A 26,396-nucleotide genomic window follows, 5' to 3' on the forward strand; every position below is an offset into this window, starting at 1 on the left:
GTAATACAATGTTTTGTAAATTTATATTACTTGCAGGTCAATATGTAAGGCAATATGCCAGGATAGATATAGGAATAAGTAGAATTTTGGAATTCAAGCATAGAAACAGGGACTGCGTTCCCTTTATACTTCTACAGCTTGAATTTAATCTGCATCAAATGTAACAGAAGCATGCTCCTTTTCACCCTTTTTTTGGTAATGCAATCCATATCCGACATTGTAAAAAAAAAAAACATTTTTTGACTTAAGTGGAATAAGTCTATATCCTTTGACATCTTCAGAATATCCAACAAAAACACATTTTTTCACTCTTAGGTTCTAAAGCTTTATGTTTCTCATCTGGAATATGGGCCCATGCTTCACTTCCAAAAACACGAAAGTGACTTACACCTCATTTAATTGAGCTCCATGCTTCTTCTGGAGTGATACTTTTTAAAACCTTAATAGGAGTGTGATTTACTATGTAATTTGCACAATTAATTGCTTCTACCCAAAAATTAAGACTAAGTCCTTTAGATTGAAGCATACAATTAGCCATTTCCTTTAAGGTGCGATTCTTCCTTTCAGCTACACCATTTTATTATGGAGTATATGGAACAGTATGTTGCATTTGAATTCCATGCTCCGTGCAAAAGTTGATGAATTTGTTGTTAACATATTCTCTACCATTATCAGATCTTAACTTAAGAATTTGATGTCAAGATTGTTTCTCAACAAAGGCCTTAAAGGTCAAGAACATGTTAAATACTTCACTCTTTAGTTTTAAGAAGTATACCCAAGTGCGTCTGGAGAAATTATCAATGAAATTTAAGAAATACTTGTAGCCATAGAATGAAACAACTGGAAGTGGACCACATAAATCACTATTCACAGCTATCAAGGGGTTGAGGCGTGCCAAGAGGCACATTTTTCCAAACTATCCCAATGATGTTTTTAGACTACACATATGGAACAAACACCATCTCTCCAAGATACCATAGGAAGACTTGTCACCATATTTTCTTTACATAGATTTTGAAGGGAGTGATAGTTTAAGTGACCAAATCACTCATGCCAAATTTTTCTCACTTCATCATTATGAGCAAAAAATACCAAGGGAAGATTTGATGACCCAAAGTTGTTAAACTTATACAACCTTGTAGAATCATCAACAATGACAATAGCTAAAATCTGTTTAGGATCTCTTGGGTCCTTAATTACAACATCGTGAGGTGAAAATTCAATGGTTTTTACCTTCACTTAAATGAGTTATTTGATATACAGATAGAAGGTTGTAGGATAATGTTGGAACACATAATACATCATTAAATTTACCATTGTCTAGGTGAACAGTTCCAATCCCTACAACACTAAGAGATTTATCATCATCAAGATATATATCTTTGGTGTTACAATCATTTAAAGAAGAAAACATGGCTTTGTTTTTGGCCATGTGATAAGAAGCTCTAGAATCAATGAGCCATTCATGAGAATGAGAAGAAGAAGATACATTTAGTGCATAACCAAACCGAGATGATTGACAACCACATGCAGAAAGTGTTATTCCCGAAGATGAAGTTGAAGTTGAAGAGTGCTCCAAATAAATGTTATGCTTCTTCATTGCTGCTTCCAAGGCTTCCATCTTCTTAAAGAATTTGGATTCTAAGTAGCCATCTTGATTACAAAAGTTGCAATGTCTATTAGTCTTCTTCCATTTGTTTTTATTTTCCTTATCATTTTGTTGAATTGATTTTTCATTTTGAGACTGAAAATGCTTAGGACCCTTGTTTGGTTTAGAACCATTCTTTTTAGGATACTGCTTCTTAGGATTCTTTGAATTTGTTTGTTGCTGGGTAGTTAAGGCTTTCTTAGAAGAGTTTCCAAGATTAAGAAGACCAATATGTAAGAGTTTTTCTTGTTCTCTTATTAAAGAATCACAAAAGACATCAAAAGAGGGGGACTTGTAGTCTTGTCCATGAGAAATAAAGGCTTCTCTAGTAGAATGGAAGGTGGAAACAAACACATAGTAGGTTGGTCCCAACTTAGTAAGAATGGAATAGATAAGGCTACCATATTCTTTCTTAACCTTAACACCTTCCAAGAGAATTCTAAAGGACTTGAACTTGGACAATAAATCTTCAATGGAAGAAAAATTATTGGGGTTCAACGTAAGTAACTCATTTTCGATTTGATGAGCTCTAATTCATTTTTAATTCCAAAAAAATTAGTGAGATGTTTCATTGCTTCATTAGGAGTATCAAGTTCTGCGATATGGAATCTAAGGTCTAGAGAAATAGACATCCCTATCAACCCATGTGTTTGATATTGCCTATTTTCCCATTTGACTACCTTACCTTCATCTTTAGGTTTAGTTTCTTGGCTTGAGGCTATTCTGTAAAGACCTTTACTTCTAAGTAAATCCACAATGTAGGACCACCATTGGAGGGAATTGGTGTTGTTAAGAATAACTTAGCATGGACTTTCCATTGTAATAGAAGTTGAAGCTGTAGACACTGAAACTAAGCGTTTCAATGGAAAGATCTTGAAAAATTAGGCTCATTAAAAAAAATGACTCTGAAAACGGCTTCCGGATGAAGAAGTTATGGCTTTTTGAAGAAAAGTTGATGAAGATGTTGACGAAGTGCGTGAATGTGCAGAAGTGAATGATACTGTTATATTTTTAAAAAAATCCCCCCGATTTCCAAACTTAATATAATTAGCCAACTTTGAAAAAAACAAATTATGTGACCCACTAAATTGTAACTTAAATAAAAGATAAAGAGGCTTTAGAATTATAAGTGACTCACTTTTTATAATAGGTGAGAACACTTTCACATAAACTTTAAAACATAAGTTACATGTGCTTTTTGAAAAAGTAACTCAACAAAAAGAAAGACTTGAACTCAAGACCTCTATTCTCATAAAGTAACTTTGGACCAAGTGAGTTAGTTTAAAAGGTTAGTAATTTTTGGAAAAGAGGAAAAGTTGTTTTTTTTAGTCATTGAAGCTATGGGGTGTGTGCTTACTTGAAAAATCCCTTTTTGCCTAAAAAACAAAAACCACACAACCCACGGACATACAAAAAAAAAAACCAAACCTTATGGCTTGAAGTTAGCTTTCATCGGAAATTAAATATTTTCCTCAATCTTTCTGATTTTCCGAGATCACACTAAGGCATGGCGAAAAAGAGCATACGCATGAGAAAAATCATTCCTTTCTGTTTTTTATTTTCCCAGATTGCACAGAGTCACGGAGCAATGAGAATACACAGAAATGAAAGGTATAGATCTGGTAATAAAAAAAACAGAAAGCTAAATAAACCGAAATAAATAGAGAGATGAATAGCTAGAACTGCAAATAAAGACTGTATACCTCCAGATCTTAAAAATGACATAGCTAGGGCTACCAGAAACCTTTTTGCGTGAAACAAAAGGGGTTCCTCACTAGAACAGATGTTCCTAACGCAATAGAGCAATCCTCTTGGACCAAAATCAGCCAAAAAATAGTAGATCTAGGAAACAAAAGTCGGATGCAGTTGTACCAGCTTCAGATTTGGATCACCAACAGATGCGGCCCTCAAATAGCTCTGATACCATGTAGGAATTTACAGGGTAAGTTCCTCAGACAGAACACCAAAGGACACCACTCACAAATAGATCACAGATCAATACACCAGTATTCTTGACGTGGTTAAAACCCTCAAAGAGGGAAATAGTCCATGGTGTGAGCCAACGCGGCCACTTCAGGCAATTTATTAATAAAAGAAATAAAATTTACATAAGATTCTCCCATGAACGGTCACCCTACAAATGACCCTCCATGCTCTTTAAATAGATATCATGGACCCATTGGGTGTTAAGCCACAGATCAAGTGTCGGTAATATCGAGGAGAGAATGAACCGTCAGATCACTTCATGTCTAGAACATATCGTGACCATCAGATTGTAAGTTACAAAAGTACATAGTAAAGAAACACACTTTAGCTAACTCTACACTATACCAGATTATATTTAACTATTTCCTATGTGTCGGAATATCCTAACATAACATTGTTGGGTTCATTTCATGAATATTGTTTAGTTGATGTTGCTGGATAGTTGTATGGATGAAGATATGGATCATTGTACTCTCTTTTGTTAAATCATTCAATGACAATATAATAAGAATAATTTGAAAGGGTTTTCCCCATAGTGAGTTTTTCCCTGCTCTTCAACCAATCCTCATGTCTCTATGTGTGAATTTTTAGGAATTTACAGGGTAAGTTCCGCAGACAAAACACCAAAGGACACTGCTCACAAACAAATCACAGATCAATAGACCAGTATTCTTGACGTGGTTAAAACCCTCAATGAGGGAAACAATCCATGGCCTGAGCCAACGTGGCCACTTCAAGCAATTTATTAATAAAAGAAACAGAATTGACATAAGCTTCTCTCATCAACGAGCACCCTACAAATGACCCTCCATGCTCTTTAAATAGAGATCATGGACCAATCGAGTGTTAAGCCACGGATCAAGTGTCGGTAATACCAAGGATAGAATGAACTATTAGATCACTTCATGTCTAGAACATATCATGACTGTCGGATTGTAAGTGATAAATATACATAGTAAAGAAACACACTTTACCTAACTCTACACTAGACCAAGTTATACTTAACTATTTCATATGTGTCGGAATCTCCTAACATCTCCCCTTAAGAAAAACTTTGGATAGGATTGAAGGATGTACAAATATGACACAATAGGAGAAGGAAGGAGGCATTAGAGCCTATCCCACCCTAGTGAAAACTTCTTGAACTCCAACCATAAATCAAAGTTTAGTAAACTTCGCCTCTATGAGAGCCTTTATAAAGATGTCTGCAACTTGATCATCGATTGAACAATATTGCACTTCAAGAACATGGTAATGAATGAGCTTTATGATGAAGTGGATGTGTAGTTCAATGTGTTTTCTGTGCTAATGTTGGATTGGATCTTTGCATATTTGAATGGCATTTTGATTATCACACCAAAGTGTAGTCGGATGCTGCTACTAAAAACCAAACTCTGACAGGACATGACGAAGCCATAGGGCTTCCTTACTAGCTTCTACAGCACCACAATACTCTGCTTCTGCTGAAGAAAGAGAAATGGCACTTTGTTTCTTGAAAACCCATGTAATAGGTCCCGAACTAAGAGTGAACACATAACCTGTAGTAGACTTCCGATCATCAGGGTCAACAACCCAATTGGAATCCATGAAACCAACCAATAGAGAAGATGCTTCTGCACTGTAATGAATCCCAAACTGAACTGTACCTTGAACATAAAGAAGTATTCTTTTAGCTGCTTTCCAATGACTTTCATGTGGGTTTTGCATAAACTGAGAAATAAGGCCAACAACAAAGGAAAGGTCAGGACGAGTATGGGTTAGATACAAAAGTTTTCCTACAAGTTGACGGTGTAAGGTAGCATCAACTTCAGGGGAAGCACAAGTGATTGAAATTTTGGCTCTAGACTGAAAGGGAAAAGGGGTTGGCTTACAGTCTTCCATGTGAAAATGGCATAGAAGATCATAGGCATACTTGGACTAGGAAAGAGAAATACCTTCCTTGGATTGCAAGACTTAATGACCAAGAAAATAATGCAAGTGTCCTAAGTCTGTGGTGGGCCCTAGTATTGCAGCAATAATGCGCAACTCCTGGAACTCCCTTATTTAATTTTATCAACCTGGTAGTTCGTAACAAACTTGGAAGTGACAATGTTGTATGCACAAGTACTAGCTCTTGCTGCGGCTGTCACTTGATCAGCTGGCACAAGTCCGCTAGGAGCTTAAGCCAACTTCTATGAGCTCTTAGAAGAAGCTTTTTAACTGATGGACGAAAGCTAACTCAAAGGAGGCTAATCTACTTGCAGAAAGAAACTGAAAAGTTGAAAGAAAACGTAAACCATAGCAAACCCTAATTTTACCAGCTAGCCCTATTGATGCAAGAAAGAGGATGCAAGCTACTGAAAGAGATGCCATTGAATTCTAGAAAGGTAAAATGCATGTGACTAAGCTACTTCTGAAGTGAAATCTGAAAAGAAACATCTTTTTGTATTTTTGAGTAAGTTGGCAGAATTATTGTGCATGTGCTTTAACTGTTTTTTGACTATGCAGAGGTGGATTGGAGAGATGAAATGCTTGTAGGAGGTTTGGAAGGTTATAAGAGGGCCTAAGGAGTCCCTAGCACCCTTCCAGAGAGTTTCACAATGATCGGATCTCAAGAAGCTGCTTTCGTGAGCTTCTACAGGAAGTCTACAAGGGTTCTACAGGATGTTCTGGAATTTTCTACAGGATGTTCTGTAATATTCTATAGGATGTTCCGAAAGGGAGTTTTGGAGGGTTGATGGAGGAAGAAAGGCGGATAAGTGGGTATGGAGGTGAGATAAGGTTGTGAGGAGGTCCAGGACTTGGCGCATGAGGCTAAGGAGCGATTGGATTTGGTTCAAGGATGGAGGGAGCAATGATGCACAAAAATGTAGAAATTAGGGCAAAGTGGGAAAAGTATGGCAAATGAAGGGTAGGAATCATGGATTAAGGGTTGGAGCTGGTTATCTAATGGAGGAAAGGTAGATAGAGAGGTAATACAGGTGCTCTGCAAGTTATTTGTCAAACTGAACAAACAAAGACTCAGAAAATCAAGGACCTAGCTACTTTAACCTAATCTGACCTAAATAACAGCAAAGAAAATGAACATCAGTTTATTTGCAATGAAATCATGTGAAATAGCTATGCAAACTAAGCAATCATGAACCTGAGCATGTAACCACAACTGGTATCAACTTCTGCAAATGAGAATCTAACACTAATAATTGCATGATGAAGCAAAGACAGTGTTTTGGGTGGCAGCAAGGACACCTTGGTCCCAGCTCATGGTCCCACTGAGGGAGAGGTGATATCAGAGGTGCTTGATAGCCCTTTTCTGAAGATCTTCTCTGTTATTAACCTATCAAATCAATCTGAACATGAAAAGCCTTTTTTAATCATCAAAAGCAACTTGAATAACAAAACAAGATTTAAATCTAAATAGCAGATTTTATTCTAAGAATGCAGCAAAAACACATAAAGGTAAACAAAGGAGGTACTGGGCACTTGAGTTGGGCCCAACCCCAAGAGCTACAGCCTCCTAAGAGAGATTAGAGCTCGTGCAAAGCTGGATTCATCTTTATTGAGAAAGAAATAATAGTTACATCAAAAACTTTCCACAAGGGAAAGCTTGAAAGTGTGCTGAAATGCAGAGCTAATAAACTGCCTAAAAAATGACTAAAAGAATGACTAAAATCGAATTACAAACTTGCTAACTTCTGCCTACAAAGTGACTAATTGAAATGAGGCCCTAAGCCTTCTTATTTATACAAATTGAGGACCCCAACAACCCTCCTAAACTTTAGGAACTCGGCTGCCAAAACTTGTAGTTAACAACACCTTTACTAGCCCTTGTGATAATCGATTTGGTGGCCCTTGAACTCTGAGATGATGGTGGAGAATTCGAGTTAAGGGCCCATAAATGAAGGGGACACATTCCTACAAATTCTCTCCCTTGTTCTTCCACGAATTTGGCTGCCAAGTGCTCATTAAAACCTTTGATTTTGTCTCAAAATTGACTAAAAATCTGCACAAAGAACCCATTAGACTTGTTGGCATAATGACTAACCCAATTCACTTTATTAGCATAAATATAATAAAAAACATGCAATAAACTAATGAGAATGGTGGATTAAGTCGAATTAGGAGGTTGAATGAGCCCATATAATTATCCATTTTTGGCGCTCATCATCACCCCCCTACTGAAAGTGTTGCTCATCCTCTAAGCAACTAATCTATCTCCTCATCTTTGATGTCCCTGGTGGCCTCCCTGTCATGCCAAGATTTTGAAGTGATGTCCTCTTCTCAGTCATGAAACCATGCTTTTCTCTCTACTTCTTCCCACTGCCTGTGTTCCTTTTCTTGTAGCAGTTTTGTTAGCGCCTCAACCTCAGCCTGCAACTTGTCCTCTCTTTGTCGTTCATCAGATGTTTCCTTGTCTTTCCTTCTTCTTGTGATTGTTTGGCCGCTTTTTCCTCCAATTTCTCGGTCTCTCTTAGCTTGGCCCGAGTTTCCTGTAGAGAATTCTCAGCTTCCTGTAGAACTGCCTCAGCTTCCTGTAGAGCTGTCTTTGAGTCCATCATCTGAATTCTCTCTCTTCAAGTGAAGGTTTTTGGCTTCCTCATTCATAGGTGATGGTTATCTTTGAATGAGACTCTTCCTTTTGTTTAGTTGTGGCGTCCTCAATAGTAATTGGCTCTTTTGACTATGGTTTGGGTCTGCCCACTTTTATCCATGTGCTCCTTTTTGCCTTAAAGTACATGGAGGTTTGCCTCTTTCTCTTCCCTTTTTTTCTTGGGGGATGTGCTTAAGGAAGTAAGCACAGCTGCTACCTCCCTAGCCAATATCTCGGGTGATTTCTCCGTTTGCTACTCTGTTTCCATGCTTCTTGTAGAAAGTCTTGTGTCGACTGTTCTCATGCTTCCTGTAGAAACTATTTTCAATTGTTTCGGTCTGCTTGGCTAGATGTGTCTTTCCTTTTAATTTTTGTGTGGTTGCCTTGGTCGTGATAACTTTCATTTGGGCTTCCTTGGTCTTTTTCTTCCCAACCTTTTTCCTTTTTTGCCCTCTCTGTTTTTTTTGTTGTCTCCTTTTCTATCTCATGCTCAACGGTCATGTCAAATTCCTCTTTTTCCTTCTATTCTTCCTCTGTTTTTCCCTCTACTTGAATGTCTTGTGCTCCCTCATCAATGTTCTTCTCAATTTCTTCAGTTGGCATGGTGTTGAGTTTGTGTTTTAACCAAAAAAAAAGAAAATTGTTCAGGGAAACAGTCATTTCACTGTGACAGAGGATAGTTGAATTTTCTTCTTTTTCTGAGACCAAGTAAGGAATTCTTCATGTGCTCCTTACAACATCAAATGGCAATAATTCCCTTGTGTTAAAACTACTGTCACTTAGAATTGGTCTATTTATTTATGAAAAAAAAAAATTACAGAGCAGAGCATAAGGACATTGGTTTTTTCAACACATTGATAGATATGTAAATTCAAGTTTTTCCACACACACAGGTTGGTCTCTATTTCTGCATGTCTTTCCTTGCAAGGGAATTTTTTTATTTTCTTTTTTAAAACCGATGAGGAGATTTCAGATGCAGAAGAAAAAAAAATGGGCAAACTTGGTGAATCATGCAGGCAGCCTTCCACTGTTCTCAATGCACAGGCAAACTTTTTTTACTCTCATTTTTCAATTTAATGTTGTGTTAAATTCACCATTTTGCACCAACAAATCATGCACAAAGAAGTTTCCCCGATCATACCTTGTTTTGAGCTTGAAATTCGCTGAAAATCCCAAGTTTTCTTTCTGCATGGCCGTTTTCTGCGTTTCCTGTAGAAGCCTTCCTGTAGAACGAAACTACGCTTCCTGTAGAGCCTGATAGGTGGGAGATTTTTTTAAAAAGGCATAAATCTCGAGAAATTAGGCAGGAATCTTGCAGAGGACCACTGGTTAACTGATTTGGAAGTGGTGGACGCGTGTTTCAGTTGTGACAGTAGTTGAACAAAGAGTGGTGAGAGTTTCAGCCGAGCATCATTTAATTTCGGCGTGATTCGTGGTGAGGGAGTGAGGTGGCCAGGTGTACGTGGCCACATGTAGACTGCAGTGCTATGATGAACTGTATGTTATATTCTTGTTAATCAGTTGCACTGGAGTTCAAACGGCCAAGACTACCTATTTTTTTTTTATTTCACGTAAGTTTTCTATACACGTATGCTGCATGATTTCTGGCTGAGCGCTAGAGAACTGGACAAGGCACTGTTGGCTTAATCCCACCACTTCATTCGTTTATGCACTTTCGAATCATATTGATGCAAATAGAGGAACTGGTTTAGACACATACCTGTAAGTCGACGTGCTGCTGGGTCCTTTTTTGCTGCTCTAGATCATTCTTCATGTCACCTTCTATCATGACCTTCTCATCTTCCTCTTTTTGCTGATTTTTCTCTTGACTACATGGAGGATTTGATGGTAACCATGAGGGAGCTTTCTCGATCTCTGATTCTGATGTCTTCTCTTCATCAAGTGCAGCCCATGGTGCTTTGATCTCCTCTTTTGAATCTTCTTTTGCCTTTGGTCCTTCAATGTTGTCAATATAATCTCTGTTTTGCAACACTCTTCCTGAGCTATGGTGAAGATCATTGAGCTCAAGAGGAGTCATTTGGACATGTTGTGCCTCAGCTTTGCAATTGGGTTGAGCTACTTCAATGTGTAGATTTGGAAATGGTGGTACGGGTAGTTGAGTGGGGGTGTATATTTGAGATGGATGTGGATGGGGTTGTGGTTGGGTAGGCATTTGGGGCTGCCTTGGTGGAGGAGGAGGCGATGGTTGCGGTTGAGCAGGTGGTGGAGGCAAAGGAGTGGGAGGAGAGTTGTACTAGGGCCTCCACCCTTGATGAGGTGCATTCCACTGAGGCTGTGGCTGAGCATAAGAGTGAAATGAATGAGCAGTTGGTTGGGCATAATATGGAGATGGATCCGACCAAGGAGGGGGTGTGGACCAGGAAGGATGAGAAGGGGGACCCCAAGAAGGCATGGAAGTGGCTTGATAGGGGTTATAATAGGTTTGGGATGTCCCTTGCATTCCCTGTTGGTAAGGTATGGGTCCATGTGGCCTCCTTTGAATCATATAATAGAGTGGTTCAGTGACTCCTTTGGCCCTCTGATATGCAGCTTTAATTCCGGGCAAGGAGGGGCATTGATTCGTAGGATGGTCTCTTTCACAAACAAAACACACTTCTATGGAGTGCAATGGACATTCATTCCTAGGATGCTTTCTAGTGCACCTGGGACAAAATATGTCCAAAGCCCTCTTGGCTTCCTCTTGCTTCCTTTGGATCTGCAAGGTATCCAGTTGCATGGCAAGAAACTGCCTCATCTCGCTCTTGAAATCTTCCATCTGATTTGAAAATTCGTTTTTGGATATGGTACTACTCCCAACATTTCTATTTGTAGCCATTTGCTCTAGAGGAATGTTTTCTTCTTCTTCTCCCTTTGAGGTTCTTCAAATATGTCTTGATGTCCACCTAAGGGTTCTTTAATCACAGCCATCAAAGAAGAGAGAAGGTTGGCTGTGTGAAGCAGTGGGGGTGTTGTGCAATCATTTTTCTGAATTATCTCTACTCCTACAAGGCATGAAAGGAAATCTTTTTGGTTGATTTTTGCTTTTTTCTGCTTGTACCTACAAAAATAAAATAGATTGAACTGCAACTAACTATCTTGCTGAAATGAAAATGCAGAATTGAAATGAAAGCAAGAAAGTACTAATCTATTTTTCTCAAATGAAATTGCAGGAATGAAATGCTAAGCTACGCTTGCAGAATGGAAATTGTGGAATTGAAATGCTAATCTACGTTACAGAATTGAAATTGCGGAATTGAAATGCTAATCTATGAAAGCGGGAAATATCTAATTCTATGCTTGCTGAAAAGAAATGAAAGCAGGAAATATCTAATCTAATTTTGCAGAAATGAAATAAACTACTTAGCAGAAGGTTGTAGTAGAAAATAGAAGAAAAGCAGCAATCACCAATACTCTGACGCTTCCCCGGCAACAGCGCAAAAAAGAATGGTGGGCCCCAGTATTGCAGAAATAATGCTGCAACTCCTGGAACTCCCTTCTTTAATTTTATCAACCCGGTAGTTCGTAACAAACTTGGAAGCGACAGTGCTGTATGCACAAGTACTAGCTCTTGCTGCGACTATCACTTGATCAGCTGGCACAAGTCTGCTAGGAGCTTAAGCCAACTTCTATGAGCTCTTAGAAGAAGCTTTTTAACTGATGGACGAAAGCTAACTCAAAGGAGGCTAATCTACTTGCAGAAAGAAACTGAAAAGCTGAAAGGAAACGTAAACCCTAGCAAACCCTAATTTTACCAGCTAGCCCTACTGATGCAAAAAAGAGGATGCAAGCTACTGAAAGAGATGCCATTGACTTCTAGAAAGGTAAAATGCATGTGACTAAGCTACTTCTGAAGTGAAATCTGAAAAGAAACATCTTTTTGTATTTTTGAGTAAGTTGGCAGAATTATTGTGCATGTGCTTTAACTGTTTTTTGATTGTGCAGAGGTGGATTGGCGAGATGAAATGCTTGCAGGAGGTTTGGAAGATTAGAAGAGGGCCTAAGGGGTCCCTAGCACCCTTCCAGAGAGTTTCACAGTGATCGGATCTCAAGAAACCGCTTTCGTGAGCTTCTACAGGAAGTTTGCAGCATTCTACAGGATGTTCTGGAATTTTCTACAGGATGTTCTATAATTTTCTACAGGATGTTCCGAAAGGGAGTTTTGGAGGGTTGATGGAGGAAGAAAGGTGGATAAGTGGGTATGGAGGTGAGATAATGGTGTGAGGAGGTCCAGGACTTGGCGCATGAGGCTAAGGAGCGATTGGATTTGGTTCAAGGATGGAGGGAGCAATGATGCACAAGAATGTAGAAATTAGGGCAAAGTGGGAAAAGTATGGCAAATGAAGGGTAGGAATCATGGATTAAGGGTTGGAGCAAGTTATCTGATGGAGGAAAGGTAGATAGAGAGGTAATACAGTTGCTCTGCAAGTTATTTCTCAAACTGAACAAACAAAGACTCGGAAAATCAAGGACCTAGCTACTTTAACCTAATCTGACCTAAATAACAGCAAAGAAAATGAACAACAGTTTATTTGCAACAAAATCATGTGAAATAGCTATGCAAACTAAGCAATCATGAACCTGAGCATGTAACCACAACTGGTATCAACTTCTACAAATGAGAATCTAACACTAATAATTGCATGATGAAGCAAAGATAGTGTTTTGGGTGGCAACAAGGACACCTTGGTCCCAGCTCATGGTCCCACTGCGAGAGAGGTGAGATCAAAGGTGCTTGATAGCTTTTTTCTGAAGATCTTCTCTGTTATTAACCTATCAAATCAATCTGAACATGAAAAGCCTTTTTTAATCATCAAAAGAAACTTGAATAACAAAACAAGATTTAAATCTAAATAGCAGATTTTATTCTAAGAATGCAGCAAAAACACATAAAGGTAAACAAAGGAGGTACTGGGCACTTGATTTGGGCCCAACCCCAAGAGATACAGCCTCTTAAGAGAGATTAGAGCTGGTGCAAAGCTGGATTCATCTTTATTGAGCAAGAAATAATAGTTACATCAAAAACTGTCCACAAGGGAAAGCTTGAAAGTGTGCTGAAATGCAAAGCTAATCTACTGCCTAAAAAATGACTAAAATAATGACTAAAATCGAATTACAAACTAGCTAAATTTTTCCTACAAAGTGACTAATTGAAATGAGGCCCTAAGCCTTCTTATTTATACAAATTGAGGACCCAAACAACCCTCCTAAACTTTAGGAACTCGGCTGCCAAAACTTGTAGTTAACAACACCTTTACTAGCCCTTGCTCGGCTGCCCTTGTGATAATCGATTTGGTGGCCCTTGAACTCCGAGATGATGGTGGAGAATTCAAGGTAAGGGCCCATAAATAAAGGGGACACCTTCCTACAAATCCTCTCCCTTATTCTTCTACGAATTTGGCTACCAAGTGCTCATTAAAACCTTTGATTTTGTCTCAAAATTGACTAAAAATCTGCACAAAGCACCCATTAGACTTGTTGGCATAATGACTAACCCAATTCACTCTATTAGCATAAATATAATAAAAAACATGCAATAAACTAATGAGAATGGTGGATTAAGTCGAATTAGGAGGTTGAATGAGCCCATATAATTATCCATTTTTGGGGCTCATCAGTCTGTCATTTCAAACTTATTTTTAAGGCTGGACTTCACATGGATTATAAGGTTGGTATCACTACCAGTAAGGATAATATCATCAACATAAAGAACAATAATGATAAGAGACTTGCCCACTTTCTTGGTGTAGACAGTATTGTCAGAATGACACCTAGAAAATCCAATTTCGAAAAGAAAGCTATCCATTTTGGTATACCAAGCTTAAGGGGCTTGCTTGAGACCATAAAGGGTTTTCTTAAGCTGACATACAAGACTAGACTCTGTTTGTATAAAGCCAGTAGGTTGTTCCATATATATTTCTTCATGTAAGTCCCCATGCAAGAAGACAAATTTAACATCCATCTGATGGACTTCCCATTTGAAAGAGGCAGCAAGGGAAAGAGCAAGGCAGATAGAGTTCATTTTGGCAACAAGGGAGAAGGTTTCAGTATATTCAATGCCTTAAACTTGTGAAAAACCCTTAGCAACAAGACGAGTTTTATGTTTATCAACTTTTCCATCTTTTCCATACTTGGTTCTGTAAACCCATTTGCATCTAACAAGTTTTCATCTCTTTGGAAGGGGAACAATATCCCATGTATCATTTTCCAATAACGAACGATATTCTTCATTCATATTTTCTTCCCAATCTAGATTGCCTGAAGCTTCCGCAAAGGTGTCAGGATCATAATTCGCTGAAGCTTGAGCCAGTAAAGAAGAGGCTCTATCGAACTGAGAATGTCTACATCGCTGATCTGTAGGATCATTGGCAAGAGCACCTGCTGCATCCCGAGTAGCACGGACCCATTTTGGAAGATGAGGAGATGAAGGAGGATCCTAAGAAGGTGGGGGAGGATTGTCATCCTCGCTGTCATCATCTGAAGAAGAAATATTTTCAGAAGTAGAAGGGATAGAGAGAGGTGGCACATCTGACAAACTAGGCTCGTAGGTTGATATATTTTCAACAAACTTTACATCTCTTCTAATGATAACATTTTTGGACTTAAGTGGAATAAGTCTATATCCTTTGACATCTTCAGAAGATCCAACAAAAATACATTTTTCACTCTTAGGTTCTAACGCTTTATGTTTGTCATCTAGAATATGGGTCCATGCTTCACTTCCACAAACACGAAAGTGACTTACATCTGGTTTAATTGAGCTCCATGCTTCTTCTAGAGTGATATTCTTTAAAACTTTAGTAGGAGTGCGATTTACTATGTAATTTTCATAGTTAATTGCTTCTGCCCAAAAAATAAGGCTAAGTCCTTTAGATTGGAGCATACAATTAGCCATTTCCTTTAAGGTGTGATTCTTCCTTTTAGCTACACCATTTTGTTGTGGAGTATATGGAACAATATGTTTCATTTGAATTCCATTCTCAGTACAAAAGTTGATGAATTTGTTGTTAGCATATTCTCCGCCATTATCATATCTTAACTTAAGAATTTGATGTCCATATTGTTTTTCAACAAAGGCCTTAAAGGCCAAGAACATGTTAAATACTTCACTCTTGAGTTTTAAGAAGAATACCCAAGTGTGTCTGGAGAAATCTTCAATGAAAGTTAAGAAATACTTATAGCTAGAGAATGAAACAACTGGAAGTGGACCACATAAATCACTATGCACAAGCTGTAAAGGGGCTGAGGTGTGCCAAGATTAACGTTTTTCAAAATTATCCCAATGATGTTTTTCGAGTACACATCTAGAACAAACATCATCTCTACAAGATACCATTCAAAGACCTGTCACCATATTTTATTTACATAGATTCTGAAGGGAGCGATAGTTTAAGTGACCAAATCAATCACGCCAAAGTTTGCTCACTTCATCATTATGAGCAACAAATACCGAGGGAGTATTTGATGACCCAAAGTTGTTAAACTTATACAACCTTGTAGAATCATCAACAATGCCAGTAGCTAAAATCTGTCTAGGATCTCTTAGGTCCTTAATTAACATCGTGAGGTGAAAATTCAACGATTTTACCTTCACCTGAATGAGTTATCTGATATACAGATATAAGGTTGTAGGATAAGCTTGGAACACATAATACATCATTAAATTGACCATTTTTTAGATGAACAGTTCTAGTCCCTACAACACTAAGAGATCTATCATCACAAACATATATATTTTTGGTGTTACAATCATTTGAAGAAGAAAACATGGCTTTGCTTTTGGCCATGTGATAAGAAGCTCCAGAATCAATGAGCCACTCATGAGAATGAGAATGAGAAGAAGAAGATACATTTAGTGCATAACCAGACTGAGATGCTTGACAACCACATGCAGAAAGTGCTATTCCTAAAGTTGAAGTTGAAGTTGAAGAGTGCTCCAAATGGATGTTATGCTTCTTCATTGCTGCTTCCAAGGCTTCCATCTTCTTAAAGCATTTGGATTCTAAGTGGCCATCTCGATTACAAAAGTGGTAATGTCTATCAATTTTCTTCCCTTTGTTTTTATTTGCATTATCATTTTGTTGAAATGATTTTTCATTTTGAGACTGAAATTGCTTAGGACTCTTGTTTGGTTTAGGACCATTATTTTTAGGACACTTCTTAGGATTCTTTGAATTTGGTTGCTGCTAGGTGGTTAAGGCTTTCTTAGAAGAGTTTCCAAGATTAAGAAGACCAAGATATAAGAGTTTTTCTTGTTCTCTTATTAAAGAATCACAAAAGGAATCAAAAGTGGGGGACTTGTAGTCTTATCCTTGAGAAATAAAGGCTTCTCTGGTAGAATGGAAGGTGGAAACAAACACAGAGTAGGCTGGTCCCAACTTAGTAAGAATGGAATAGATAAGGCTACCATCTTCTTTCTTAACCTTAACACCTTCCAAGAGAAGTCTAAGGGTCTTGAACTTAGACAAAAAATCTTCAATGGAAGAAAAATTATTGGGGTCCAATGTAAGCAACTCAATTTCAAGTTGATGAGCTCTAATTTCATTTTTAATTCCAAAAACTTTAGTGAGCTATTTCATTGCTTCATTAGGAGTATCAAGTTCTGCGATATGGAATCTAAGGTCTGGAGAAATAGACATCCTTATCAACCCATGTGCTTGATCTTGCCTATTTCCCATTTGGCTACCTTATCTTCATTTTGAGGTTTGGTTTCTTGGCTTGAGGCTATTCTATAAAGACCTTTACTTCTAACTAAATCCACAATGTAGGACCAACATTGGAAGTAGTTGGTTCTCTCAAGAATAACTTGGCATGGACTTTCCATTTTAATAGAAACTGAAGTTGTAGATGTTGAAACTAAGTGTTCCAATGGAAAGATCTCGAAAACTTAACCTGATTAAAAAAAATGGCTCTGAAAATAGCTTTCGGATAAAGAAGTTATGGGTTTTTGAAGAAAAGTTGTTGAAGATGCTGACGAAGTGCATGAATGTGTGGAAATGAGTGATAATGTTATATTTAAAAAAAATCCCAACCCCCCCCCCCCCCCCTTCCAAACTTAATCTAATTAACTCACTTTAAAAATAATATTTTATGTGACTCACTTTTATAAATAAGTGAGTCACTTTTACAATGGTACTTTATGAGCTACCCACTAAATTGTAACTTAAATAAAAGATAAAGAGATTTTAGAATTATAAGTGACTCACTTTTTATAATGGGTGAGAACACTTTTACATAAATTAACTTTAAAACATAAGTTACATGTACTTTTTGAAAAAGTAATTCAACAAAAAGAAATACTTGAACTCAAGACTTCTATTCTCATAAAGTAACTTTGGACTAAGTGAGCTAGTTTAAAAGGTTAGTAATTTTTGGAAAAGAGGAAGTTTTTTTTTTTTTTTTCGTCATTGAAGCTTTGGGGTGCGTGCTTGCTTGAAAAAGCTCTTTTTTGCCTACAAAACAAAAAACAAAAACCCAACACGGACATACAAAAAAAAAAACCTTACGGCTTGAAGTTAGCTTTAGACAGAAACTAAATATTTTCCTCAATGTTTCTGATTTTCAGAGATCACACTAACGCGCGACAGAAAAGAGCATACGCACGAGAAAAATCCTTCTTTTTTGTTTCTGATTTTCCAAGATCGCACAGATTCGTGGGGCAAAGAGAATACACATAAATGAAAGGTATAGATCCAGTAATAAAAAACAGAGAGCTAAATAAACCGAAATAAACAGAGAGATGAATAGCTAGAACTGCGAATAAAGACTGTATACCTCCAAATCTTAAAAATGACATAGCTAGGGCTACCGAAAACCTTTTCGCGTGAAACGAAGGGGGTTCCTCACTAGAACAGATGCTCCTAACACAATAGAGTAGTCCTCTCAGCTCGAAAACAGTGAAAAATAATAGATCTAGGAAATGATAGTCGGATGCAGTTGTATCGACTTCAGATTTGGATCACCAATGGATGCGGCCCTCAAATAGCTCTGATACCATGTAGGAATTTACAGGGTAAGTTCCTTAGATAGAACACCAAAGGAAATCGCTCATAAATAGATCACAGATCAATACACCAGTATTCTTGACGTGGTTAAAACCCTCAAAGAGGGAAACAGTCCACGACCTGAGCCAATGCAACTACTTCAGACAATTTATTAATAAAAGAAATAAAATTCACATAGGATTCTCTCATCAATGGTCACCCTACAAATGACCCTCCATGCTCTTTAAATAGAGATCATGGACCAATCAAGTGTTAAGCCACGGATCAAGTGTCGGTAATACCGAGGAGAGAATGAATCATCGGATCAATTTATGTCTAGAACATATCATGACCATCGGATTGTAAGTTACAAATGTACATAGTAAAGAAACACACTTTACCTAACTCTACACTAGACCAAGTTATACTTAACTATTTCCTATGTGTCGAAATATCATAACATAATTTTTTTGTTCTATTGTTCCTTTATGTTCCACTGCATTGATGATGATATTTTTCTTTCTATGTTGTTGCATATGTTGTTGAATAATGATGTAAATTTGAATATTGTTATGATGCTATTGGGTGAATTTAATATGGAAATAATGAAATTCAATTATTAAAGAAAAGAAAAATATAGCCCTAAGAAAAATTAACATGGTATGAGAGCTGGGTTGAATAAAAGTCATTTAGATCACCCCTATGAAGACACCTTTGATGGAAGCAAGAGAACATGGAGGAGGCCTAAAAGGATACTATGTTGGGCTAATTTATTAATACAAATTAAAACAAGTATTTCATTATCAATCCAGGTTTGTAAAACTTGGAGGCATGTCCACAATATATGGATATCAGATGTAGTCAAGCTTAGAAGATAAAATATGAAGAATTAAGGAAGTGCATATTACAAATATAAATCTAATTAAATAATTTCTAATTCACTTCTGCAATATATGTGAGATGAAGTGGCTCTTAACTTAAGAGATCCATTTGTGTCATTCTTCTACAATATTACGTGATGAATAGAAATAAAAAACCATTAGCTGACAACAGCTTAAGATGCATAAATAAACAATGAAAGAGGCTCCTAATTTAGGAGATCCTTGATATTCCTCATCTCAAATTCATTCATTATTATGCTATTGTTAGAAAACTAGAATTGCATAAAATTGCTTGAAAACAAGAAAGATGAACTCTAGTTTTTATTCATTAATGCAATAGAAAGGGGGTTCAACTTGAACACTGTGTTGTCCTTTCATATCAAAATGATAAATAGACTGAGATTTATCAGCAAACATAAATCATCACACATCAATTTAAGTAATCAAATCTAAAGTAAAATAAGTAAACAAATATGAAGCAACTAGTTCATGAAAGTCAAACTAGTTTAACAATGAAGTGTACTAAGCTTGGAGTGGGGGCCCTCCACCCTTGTCTTGCACACTTCAAGAGGTTATCAACTACTGCAACTTCAGTGAATCATCCACACTTTGAACAGAAAAATGAAAGTAGGACAGGTTCTTCAAATTAACTTCAAATATTCAAATGTCTCCACATAAATTATTCAAATTCTACTTGCATAAGCCTTCAAAGTTTTGGCTTAAATAGAAGATCATGAAACAAATTGATCAAAAGTATCTCTAACAACTATATCTATCCATATCCACCTATCTAAGTTGAATCTATCCAACCTATCACTAAAAATATGGAAAATCCCATGAAATCATAAAACTGCTCTATTTCCTAGGGATTTTTTGGATGACTTGTCCTGTTTGACTAGCTTTGACCGGACCTGATTTAGCTTGTTTTGACCGAACCAATTGGAGTTAGTTCAGTCCTAGTTCCCAATATTTTCATAAATGTATCCATATCGTATCCAAGAGTCCTTCAAATATGACATCCATATAGCTATTATGGGAATTTCTGATTCTATCCAAAAATTGCACTTGAAATTCAATTTTCATAAAAACTTCTAGAAATTGCAAAATTAAAATTAAATATCTGAATATGCATAAAATACATCAAAATGAGGTGGATGTGATGGAAAATGGATGGAAAATATAAGAATTAAGTATGTTTTCTTAAGCAAAACTGGACCAAAAATGAGGGCCAACATCTCCCCCTTGCTGATTCACAAGCATGTCCTCATGCTTGTTTCTTCCTCTTGGATCTCCTGACCTCTGCTGTGAATCCTGTGCCTGACCCTAATGCTTCCTGTTGTGCTACCTCTAATAGATAATCTATCCCCATGTTGTGTTCTTCTTTATACATAGTAGCTTTGACCTTCTGTTTCTCATATTTGTTCTTCCACATGTTCTTATCTTTAAGCCACTTGAATGCTTGTTTGCAAAGTATATCATTCTTTCTTTTTAGTTTGCCTACCTCTTTAGTTAATTTTTCATTCTCGCTTACCAACTTTGAATTATTTTTCTTGCATGTTTTATTTTCTTTCTTCAAGTGCTTTTCTAGGATCTTGTTTATTTCCAGATGATTTATCAATTCTTTGATTTTGCTCAAATGCAACTCTTTTTCTAGTTCCTATGTATCTTTTGAAAATAATGTGGCTCCCACATCATCAAAATATGAGTCTTTTTCTAGAGCTTCTTTCTCTAATATTTCGATTATATCTTCTACTTGTTTCTCTGTGGAACATGTTTCTACAATTTTTACTTTGTGGTCCTTTCTACTTGTTTCTATTGGGCTCTTTCTCCAATGCCTCCTAGGAGTGGATATGATGGATATTTTCTTTTCAACCATAACAGTGTTGTTTTGCTTCTTAGACTTGGTTTTGGGATAAAGTGGTGAATTCATGGTTCCCCTGGTTTCTTGCTCTGTTTTGTATTGTTCTTCAATGCCCTGTTTTTCATGTTGGTTTTGTACTAAAACTTCTCTCCAAATTATTCCCTGAGTTTTTACTTGATGCTCTACAAGAATTTTTATTAGTCCCTGATGATAAACTTGAGCTTCTCTTGGTTTGTTCTCATTTCTCACTGACTTTATCATCTTAATGAGACTTCGAGAGAAGAAATATGACAATTTTATTTTGACTTATCCCTTAATGTGTTGGAGTAGCTTGACATGATACAAATGTGCCACATTATGCCCCTATCACATGTGATTTTTTTTTGAATGATCAAGACTAGATCTCCCCATGGCTCATTGAACCACTCCCTAGGTATGCCTTTAGCTCTGTCAAAGGCTCCCTTCCTATTTTTTTCTAAGAAGAAAGTCCATGCTTTCTCCTTGAAATGTAGACCTTTATGATAGTTTTCCCCTGTCAATGGAAGATCTAATGCTTGGGAGATGTATTCCGGAGTCAATGGAATGCTTAAGTTTCCTACCATTGTTTGATCCTGGGTATAGTTATTCACAAACTCCCTGGTTATACCCTCACTGTGACCATTAAACCTCTGTAGAAACCCTATAAGCCCTGCTTGATATAATTTTTCTACTGTTTCCTTCTTCCATTGCTCAATTTGAAATTTCGGTTCTATTCTGGTGGTCATATTTTCTGAAAACCAGTGGATATACCCTTCTACTATCATTAACTTCATTTTGAAAATGAAAATAACAATCATTCATGCATAAAAATCTTTTTGATTCAGTTTGTAGTAGGGCTTACCTTTCTCTTGATACTCTTTAGAAACAATAAAGTCAGGCTTGTTTTAGTCTCTGTCTCACTGCAACAATGAATCACTATTTTTTTTCAAAACATTAACCTTTGTGAATGAAAAACAAAAACAAACATCCTGCTTATTCTGATGTAAAATCCATTCTTGGTTCTGTTCCTCTTTCACCAAAACTCTGCTTTGTCCATATAAATGAAGTATTCTTCTTTATGCATATCACTGTTTATAAGAAAAGAAATTGGAAATCGAACTCTGTTTTGATTTTTTTTTTTTTTTTTTTAATATAAAAACAAAATCATACCATAGCTCCTCTTTTCGATTTTCATTCTTCTTATAACTTTCCTATGGTTATCAAACTCATTTTTATGTCATACTGGAGTCATTCTCTCATTCACTATTTGTACAATTAAGGCCACTATTTATGCAATCAAACCCACTGTTTATGCAATCAACCATAAATATTTCATTGTGTATTCAACGAAATCATAACAAACTATAAGTTTAACACTCTGTTTCATTGACCAATTTGATGAAAACAGGTGTTTATGCAACCAGACTTCAACTTAACATTCTGTCTCATTACCCAATCTTCAGTGAAAACACGTGTTTATGTAATCAAAACTACAACTAAACACTTTGTTTTAACTCGGTGAAAACATTTACTTATGCAATCAAATCTTTAACTAACATTTTGTTTATCAATCAATTTGGCGATTTCATGAGTGAACGTGGAGGATCCAAGTTGATTTACCTGTCTGCAATGAATTTCCCTGATTCTCTCTATGTCGTGGCTCAACCAACCTGCGTTTCATAATGGTTGCCACTGTTAAACTCCGTTTCAAAAACCTTATTTCTTGACTAATGGCAGAGACAACATTTAACAAATAATAAATTGTGGTTGGAGTGCTTCTTATATCCTAGAGTCTAACTTGTGTTTTATTTTAAAAATCCCGAGATTTCCTCATAAAACATCTACTGCATTTATTGAGGGAGATCAAGTTTTGGTCTTACCTTGTTTCTCATGAGATCTTCTTTAACTAACTCTGCTTTCTCTGCTAGTTTCCTCGGCTTATCCCTCAATCTACTCCGCATTTTCTTCTTATCACTCTGATTTCCAACTGCTATATCTCTTGCCTTCTCCCTCTCGGTTTGATTTCCTTTGTTTCCGTGTTTTCTCTCTCAAACCACTCACCTCAGGCTCACAAATGTGTGCTAATGGCTTATGCAACACTTCATTGTTCTCCCTGAGCCTGCAAAACGGCTATGATGGTGGAGAGAAAGTGATTTTTACAACGCTCTGTGTGTAAAAATGGCAGAGGTATATTGCATGAGCTCTGTTAAATGCAAAAATCACAATGTTGTTTTCCACTTGATGCATCTTCTAACTGCTTCCCTCGTGGCTATCCTTCATTTCATTGTGGTCATCCTGCATACCAACCCACAATACTTACCTCCACGTCTCGGTGTTTATTACTTGACCTTTGACTGATATATCACTCATTTCATCGTATAGTCTGCATACCATACGTTTCATTACCACTGGCTCGTATTGTTATTCATTTCATGGTGCATTGTGATTTGATCACCGCTTTGAATTTCATTATAGTTTGATTGCATGGTTTATAGTTTTAATACATGGTCTTATCTCCGTTTAACTGTCATCATACCCCCTCTTCATATCCATTACCTCCGAAACATTTCATAATGTTTGTTTGCATTGTATAGTCATCACATGATTTGTATTATGATAACCCTTTCACTCAATAGCATCATTCTTATGCGCTTTAATTATAACTTGTCGAAATAAATTATTTCGATTTCCTTCACTTTGTATTACTTCATAATGCGCATGTTTCAATATATATATTTCAATATATGTCTTTTAATTTTAAAATGACCATGTTTAGGTCATATTTAAAATTAATTTCATGATACTAATCTTGTGTATGGTTTTGTAGGTTCTAGGGTTTCAACTATTGGACCCTCTATTTGAATCCCTTTTGTTTTTCAAAAGAAAATTACTTAGGGTTATGAAATGAAATGAATATGGAATATGTAAATGGAATATGGAATATGGAATATGAATATAGAATATGAAATGAATATTTGGAAGACGTTTATGGGATTAAATGTAGGATAATGGGTATGAATATATGAATAGGATAATATGATGAGGGTAGTGAAATGAATATGTAAGTAAAATATGCATGTTAGGTACTTTAACAATTTCTTATAAAATTCTAAACAATTTGAAATTTCAAGAGTAAAACTTTGTACTCACTGTACTTTCACTCCCTGATAGTATTTGATGATGTCTTCTGGTCAAACGTCTTTGATGAATTGTCTAGAATAGATTGAAATGTAGACTTTATTTCTGCTTCATGTTCTTGCATCCATCATTGATTCAAGTTCATTGATTGTTGATGTCGTTCAGGTCCCTTTTGCAATTGGTACTTGATCGTTCATGTCCCTACTGTCATGTATATTTTTATGTAGTATGATACACATTTTTTTAATATTTCAGGTCTCTTCTGCACAATGTTTCCAATAATGTTTCAGGTCCCTTCTGCGATACAATTCAAGTTCCTTCTTCAATTCAGCTACTCAAACTTTCAGCTGCTCAACTGAGTTTCTTTTGCAACTTCCCCCTTGCTTATCTGAAGACTTGTCCTCAAGTCTTGTTTTGTTTTGGAGGTTCATTCTACAAAAATCAAACTGTCGTGAGTGTAAAACAAAAATTATGAATTCATATAGGCCAAAATAGTTGGTTTTCCTTTATGAATTCATGTTTGCTTTGTGCCAGTTGCCTCGTTTTCACAAGCAAACTTTTTATTATATTATATTATTTATTTTATTTGTTATTTTTTCTTGTTTTATATATATATATATATATATATATATATATATATATATATATATATATATATAGATATATATATGATTCTTCTTCTGGAGTGCTGGAAGAGATATTGTTATGTTGTTCAATTACTTCTAGGTCAGTCTCTTTTGTCATTTTTTTCACAAAATCTTCTTTATTAATAGGCTTATTGTAGACTTTAAGCCTATGTTCGTTAACTAGAATTGAAGTAGATCTTTGATCAATTGTTTTTATCTGAACAGCTCCGTTATCAAAGATTTGTTCTATCTCATATGGCCCCAACCAATGAGTTGTAAACTTTGCCTTGAAATATTTGAATTTGGAGTCAAACAATAATGCCCAGTCTCCTTTGTTGAGTGTCTTCTTCTTGATGAATCAATCATGCCATTTCATCCTTTGCTAGTGCACTAGAGTTGTGTGTTCTACTGCTTGCTGTCTTTGTTCATCCAGTTGATTCAATTCTATTATCCATTGTTGTTGTGCTTCAGAGAATTCCAGTCATAACTTTGCTGCAAACTTGAATGTGTATATGAAATTCTATGGGTAACAGGACTTCTTTTCCATACACCAACTGGTATGGACTGAACCTAGTTGTGTTTTTTCATGTTATTCTGTATTCCCATGGTGCATCTCTTAACTTTTTTGACCAGTCCTTCCTGTTCATTTGTACTGTCTTCGTCATGATATTTTCCAGGAATTTATTTTTCAACTCCACTTGTTCATTTTCTTGAGGATGGTACAGAGTTGATTTTATGTGTTTGATCTTGTACTTCTCTGTAAGATCACAAACAAGTTTTGAAGTGAACTGTGTGCCTTGGTTAGTTACAATCTATCTTGGTACCCAAAATTTGACAAAGATTTCCTCAAAGAGGAATGTGACAACTGTATTTTCTGTTTCTCTTTCTACTACCTTTGCCTCAACCCACTTAGTTACATATTCTGTACATACCAAGATGTACTTATTTTCGTTTGATGGTGGATTTATTGGTCCCACAAAATCTAGAGCCCATTGCTCAAATGGTTCTATGAGCATTTGTGGCTTAAGTGGCATTTCATTTGATATTATTGGCCTTCTTATTCTTTGGCAACTGTCACACCTCTTGACATAGGCTTTGGAGTATTTGAAGATTGCTGGCCAGTAGTAGCTGAGTTGCAACACCTTGTAGGTTGTTCGCTTGTCTGCAAAATGACCACCACATGGATCGTTATGACATGCTTTCAAAATTTATAATATTTCATCTTCTCTAACACATTTTCTTATTATCAGATAAGAGCTAGTATAAAACAGATCACCATTCACCCAACTATATCTAGAATTTTCTTTAATTTTCTTTAATTTTTGTTTCTTTGTTTCTTTGTTATATCTGCAAACCATGGTGTTTTGATAGTTATTGCAAATACATGTTCATCTGGGAAATTATCTGAAACAGGGTTTGGATCACCACGTATATGAAGCCTTGAAAGGAAATTAACTACTTGATTGTCTTTCCCTGGTCAATCTTGAATTGTAATGTTAAATTCCTGCATTAACAATAACCATCTTGTAATTCTACCATTTGTGATTGCTTTATTCATTAAGTATTTGATTGTTGAATGGTCTGTGCGAATGAACACTTGGTAGCCTATTATGTAATGCCTGAATTTATTTACTACATGTACTACAACTAACATTTCTTTCTCTATGACTATGTAGTTCAATTTTGCT

This window comes from Pinus tabuliformis, chromosome 2_2 (genome assembly GCF_031772625.1).
Source record: "Pinus tabuliformis cultivar Carrire ecotype Pingquan chromosome 2_2, CPIR1, whole genome shotgun sequence".
Taxonomy (NCBI): Eukaryota; Viridiplantae; Streptophyta; class Pinopsida; order Pinales; family Pinaceae; genus Pinus; species Pinus tabuliformis.